Here is a 6,138-nt window from a genome sequence, read left to right as displayed (position 1 = left end):
GAGAGAGAGAGAGAGAGAGAGAGAGAGAGAGAGAGAGAGAGAGAGACAGTGAGACAGTGAGACTTTATTGATTATAGTTAAATTCTGTCAAAATTAAAAGGCTGGGGAATGAGGAGACTATTAAGTTTTATTTTCTCTAAATTAAAAAGTTAAGTAACAAATATCATTTCATAAAAAATCCTTATATGCACAGAATGGTATAATAGACTTCTAAGTATTAGGATATGTTTAATTTAGTTCCATTTTGAAAGCCAAGAATAAATTAAATACAAAACAAAAACTCTAAATACCTTATTGCAAAAGATTATACTATCCTACATTTTTATTTCATCTATCCATTTATCAATTTATTCAACCAGCCATTTATTCAACCATTCTTCTGTTTGCCAGTTCATCCATTTGTCCATTTATCCTTGCATCTATCTATCCATCATCCATCCACCTATCCATCCATCCTCCATCCATCCGTTCATCCATCCACCATCCATCCATCCATCCATCCAGCCAGCCATCCATCCACCATCCACCCATCCAGCCATCCATCTATCCATAATCCACCATCCATCCATCTATCCACCATCCATCCATCCATCCATCCATCATCCACCATCCATCCATCCACCATCCACCTATCCACCATCCATCCATCTACCATCCATCCATCTACCATCCACCATCCATCCATAAACCTGTTCATTCAGGGTCACAGACCACATGTCTTCAGTGAACATGGAGCTCTGCAGGAACTATCTGCGAGTGCTGTGAGGACAGGGGTCAGGAGGCATTAAGGACCTGTAGACCCGGGAGGTTAACTCCAGACACTCCTCTAGGTTATCAGGTGCCACAGACCACAGCTCCATGGCTTTCGGTTGTAAGCTCAGAGCCCCGCAGTTCCGTGTTCAGCAACCCTTCCTCCTTTCTTGTTCTGGTTTCTTTCAGCCCCGTTTGCTCTTTTACAACAGTGACTGCCTCCGAGCACCAGCCACGTGCCCCAACTGCTGCTGGCCGCAGGCACCCAGTAGTGAGAACAGCCCAGACAGGCGAGGTTACTTCCTGCCCTCACAGAGGAGGCGGAGAGCATGGCCGTCGTACAAAGAAGGGCCCCTTCCAGCTGTGGTGTCTGGGCAGGACAGAGCACGCCTCTCTGAGAGCAGGGACGTTGGCAGTGACTCGGAGTGGTTGGGGAGACCTTCCCTCATCTGAAAGATGGGTCAGCGTTAACAGGGGTGGTGGGGAGAGGGGAGTGTGCAAGCCAGAGCATGCAGATGAGACCAGGGACTGGTGAAGGCCAGTGTGGCCAAGGAGGAGGGAGCAGGGGAGATGGTGACACTGCGTGAAGGGAGAGGCCGCCCGGGGCAGGAGGCAGTGGTCAGCTAGGGTGTGGGCGCAGCCCGGCGTGTCCCAGTGGAGTTAGTAACAGCACCCTCTTTCCTTCTCAGATCGTCCAGGTGGACACTCAGTCCTGTGGTCATCCTTTCCCAGGCCATTGTTGGAGTAGAGGACACGGGTGAGATTTAGTCGGAAGGGTGTGAACATTTCCTGGGGCTGCTGTAACCGATGACCACAAACTGGGTGACTGGGACAACGGAACGTTATTCCCTCGCAGTTCTGGCGGCCAGAGGTCCCAAGTCAGTGTCACGGGGTGGGGACCCAGGGGTCCGCAGGAGGCTCGCGGGGCGAATCGCATCTTGCCTCTTGCAGCCTCTGGTGGCTGCCCACAGGCCAGCTTCAAGGCCACTGCCTTCCGTCGCTCTCTGCTCAGTCCTCTTCTGGGTCTGAAATCTCCCACCGCCGCCCTCTGATAAGGACACGTGTGGTTGCGTTGTTGGTCCCCCTGGAGTAACCCCATCTGTCACATGCAAAGACCCCTCTCCTTTTTATGCTCTGAATACAGTGACATTCATGGGTTCATCTTTTGGGGGGCTGTTTTTCAACTGTCCACAGGGGTGACATTCTAAAGCTATTTTCTCTTTCCTAAATTTTAAGTTTCTCTAGGGCTGATAACTGTGCATTTTTCTGTCTGTCTTTGATTTCTCTCCAGTACTTAGCGTGGCACTTTGGACGTTGCAAGGGCCCCATGACTATACAGTATGCGTGGGACTGTACAAAACTGCTTGAAGAACCTTTGCCTAACAGTCAAATGGTTTGATGCTGGTTGCTTTTTTGTTTTTCCCCGCCCGGTCATTCAAAGTGATGCAGGAAATAGTTTGGTCAATAATAATCACAGCTGCTTTTTTGAGTTATTGTACATGAGGCACAGCCGTGAGGGATTCCTGACAATAACTCGCGAGTTTGCAGGTAGACCCGAGGGGTGCATTTTGTTATTAACCTCACCTTGTAGATGCAGACATCAAGGCTCAGAAAAGTTAAGTAATTTGTCCCAGACCTGACAACTCAAAGGAGGCGGGGTCTGAATTCTGATGCCGTAGCCCAGACTGTTAACTGCTCTCCATTCTGCTCGCGATTTCATGATGCACGCTGAGCCTGAGCTGTTTGTCAGGCAAAGATTCCACAAGGTCCAGAGCAGAGCGGTATCCACTGCGGCCTAGCTCAGAGCCCAGTAGATGGGTGGCACTCAGCATGTGCTGAACGAGTGAATAAATGAATGTCGTGTTCTCTGATTTTCTCAGCCTCAGCTTTTCCAATTGCAAGCGGGAAGGAGGCCTAAAAGGGACTAAAATATAGATTTTGTGCCCAGACTGTGAAAGGCGTTGAGGGGCTGCTGTGATGGTGGAAGCGTGCGCTTGTCTCCTGGCTCAGGGAGGCGGAGGCTGACGTGCTCGCTGGGCGGTGACTCAGGCACCTGCCTGTCCATCCCCGTGGGTCCTGGGACGGATGGGGGGAGAACAGTGTGGCCTTTGTTCCTGCAGGACTAAGTGTTGGCCCGGAGTGGCCCTTCGTGAAATTGTAAAGAATGAGGAAAAAGCATGCAGAACGAAAGCACACAAATGTTGTCCCTGTTTCCACAGGAGAGCATTGGGTTCTCTGCACACGTGGGCTGGGGGGTTTGACTTTGATGCCGCAGAACGGAGCCTGGCCGAACGCTGTGGGGGGTCTGTGGCAAAGGGACGTGGCGATTACAGCCAATCAGCGTGGGTTTGTTGTGAAACGAGACCAGAGACTCAGAATATTTCTGTGTCACTTTTATCAAAATCTGCTTCTGGAAAGAGATAAGGGGAGCACCCAAGACACCCAACGCCAGGGTCTTTCTCACTTCTGTTCTTAAACGTCAGTTTTGAGGGTTTCTTTTTTATACAGAGATCTCACCCAAGATGTCCCCCCGCCCCCCTCTGCTTCCAGAAATTATGTAAGACTCTCTAGGGGAAGAAGGCCCTTGAACTTAAAGTGGACAAATTTATGACATATATTGGAAAAGAGATTCAAGTACATATTATAACAGGACAACAGTAACCAAGGCGAAAAATATTGGCAAGAGTTGAAAGAGGATATAAATCTCTGTCTCTCTCTTCTCTCTCTGGCATAAAGAGTTTTCAGCATTTAGTGATGCTGAGCTGTTTTGCTCATGTGAAAAACAGCACGTTTGTGTGTTTATGGGGGAACCCCTGAGCAGACTCACCAGGTAAACAACATGGGGGTCAGATCTCGTTTCTGTTGTGCTGTGTTTTCATTTGTGTTTTTGGCCAGGGGGGTACGGGTTGGTGGGGGGCTGCTTAAGCTATGCAATGGCTCGCTGAGTGTCCTGAGGTCGTGGACCCCATCTCTTAGGATGCTGTGGCAGTAATGCTTCTGGTATGGAAATGGACGCCGATATTGCCAGTCCCCTCACCTGCCCGTAACCTGTCTCCTCTAAGTCCCCTCTCTTTAGGAGGTAGGACATGTGGCCACCGTGGCCTCTGGCTCCAGCAGAGGGCACGGGACGGAAAAGTCAGATTCCTGACTTGGATTTCAAGAGCTGATGTCCAGCCAGAGATGAAAGCTTTGGAGGCACATGTGTTCACGGCGTGTTTTCTCAGCCCCTCTGTCCTTCCTCAACGTAGTAAACGTTTTTTACTTGGGGAGGGGAACGTAGAGGGAGCTCAGATGCTGGCGTGTTTCTGAGATGCTCCAAGTCAAGTCACCCCGGTGACAGCATTAGGGGGGGAAAGACAGATTTTCCAAACATATGTGGAGACTCTCAGATGAAGAGCGTCCGCCCTCGTCTCCGGGGAGGAAGCAGAGGAAATGTGTGCATGTGGCTTGGGGCACCGGGAGCCACTGACCGTTTTCCTGCCCGGAAAGGGTGTTACAGACGTGGCCGGGGCGCGTGGCGGGAGGGTACTGTCACCTGAGGAGGCCTGCAGGTCCAGACTGTGGAGGGAAGCCCTGGCCTGAGAGACTGACCACAGGAGCCCAGAAGCCAGCTGGACAGACGGCAATCTGTAGTGGAAACAAGCCCGTGGGTTGTTGTGGCCACTTTGCACCATGTCCCCTTAGACACGCCCCCTAGAATATTGGGGGACAGTGCTGACAGAGCCTCCCTGTGGCTATTGGCGTCATGGGGAATCCAAGTAGAAGTGCAGTCCACACAGAAAAATGAAGAGACATGCGTTTCTTGCCCACGGAGACAGAGATTGAGTTTTGTGGTCGCTGCAGGGCTCTCGTCCCCATGACAGAGATGCAGGCCTGGGTGGCCCTGTACCGGTCAGACCATGGTGCTTGATGGCGGCAGGTGTCAGCGTCAAGCTTGGGCAGAGGGGCCTCATCCCCGGAATCTGTCTCAGCCTTCCCAGGTGACTGTGTGTCTCCGGGCCTGCTGTTTGTTTCTGGAATTTTCCATTTGATATTTCCGGACTTTGGTTGACCCACAGATGGGACACTGGGAAGGAACTTATGCGAGAAGGCGTCTGCGGACACTGCCTGCGGGATTGCGATGGGAGAGGGCTCCTGAGGTTAGAGCAGCCGGGCACCCGGGATACACAGCAGGGCCATCGCGCCAGCTGGGGAAGCAGAGAGGGGCTTGTGTGGAAAGACTCGGGGTGCGTACCAAGAGAAGCTTACTACGGGGCGCCGGAGGGCGGGGGTCTTGCCAGGCCTTCACCGAGTAAAACACGGACCCTTCCCTAACTTCTTTTGCGAAGACATATTTCGTAGGCCTTCGTACCAGGGAGAAAAAGCTGCATTTATCCTGGGGAAGAGTTTACGCCTCCCGCTGTGAGCACCATGAGGTGTGTAAGGGAACGTCTAAGTGTGTCTGTCTTTGCCTAACGCCCAGGCCTCCCAGCCAGCTTCGCTATTCACATGGGTAGGCAGGAACTCCGGGGTTGCTCAAGGCCCCCCGAACCCGCCTGGTCCTGGTCCTGGCTCTGTTTTCTTTGCCCGCCCTTGTTTCTGCCCCTTTGCGGCCTGCGGCCTCGCCTCCCTGCTCTGCCTATTGCGTTTGTCTTGTGAGCTACTTCTAACTCGTTTTGAAACGAGGGAGAGGTAAAAAAAATAACCTCACGACGCCAAGGTGACTGCTTCCCGTTTCAGTGCATCCCATTCTCGTTTGTTTTTCTGTGAGGTTTTAAACCAGGGGCGCTCACACCGTGGTGGGGGACACATAATTTGTTTTCGACTCTTTGGAGTTCCCGCGTTGTGGGCGTCTCCTCACGCTTTCCGAGTGTGTCACGGATGTGTTTTTAATGTTTGTGTCATAGCTTAGACGTTTCAGGGCTGGCTGGACACTGACAGAATGTATACTTTTCCACTATCATAAGGAAATAATTATCGGTGTGCATAAGTTTGGCTTTGAGTTAGTGTCTTAGACTCACAGCGATGTCATTACCTGGCCAAAGAGTGCGGGCGCAGCTTTGGCTCTCAGCTTCTTTACCCCAAAGGGTTCCACCTTTTGTACAGGTACAGTCATCCCCCTCCCATCTGCAGGGGGTCCGCTCCAAGATCCCTCACTGGGTGCCTGAAACCGCGCATAGTACCAAACCCTATGTATACTGTGTTCTTTCCTGTATGGACAAAGCTCTGATGAGGTTTCGTTTATAAATTAGGCACAGCAAGAGCGACGACAATAACAGAATGGACTAATTACAACAGTACACTGTAATAAATGTTATGTGAAAGTGGCATTAAGTAAAAGAAGGGTGATGGGCAGAGGCCCCGCGATTCCTCCACAGTCCGTCTGATAACAGAGCGGACCGCAGGCGG

This window comes from Hipposideros armiger, unplaced genomic scaffold, assembly GCF_001890085.2.
Source record: "Hipposideros armiger isolate ML-2016 unplaced genomic scaffold, ASM189008v1 scaffold_544, whole genome shotgun sequence".
In the NCBI taxonomy this organism is placed as follows: Eukaryota; Metazoa; Chordata; class Mammalia; order Chiroptera; family Hipposideridae; genus Hipposideros; species Hipposideros armiger.
Note: the sequence above shows the minus strand (reverse complement) of the source record.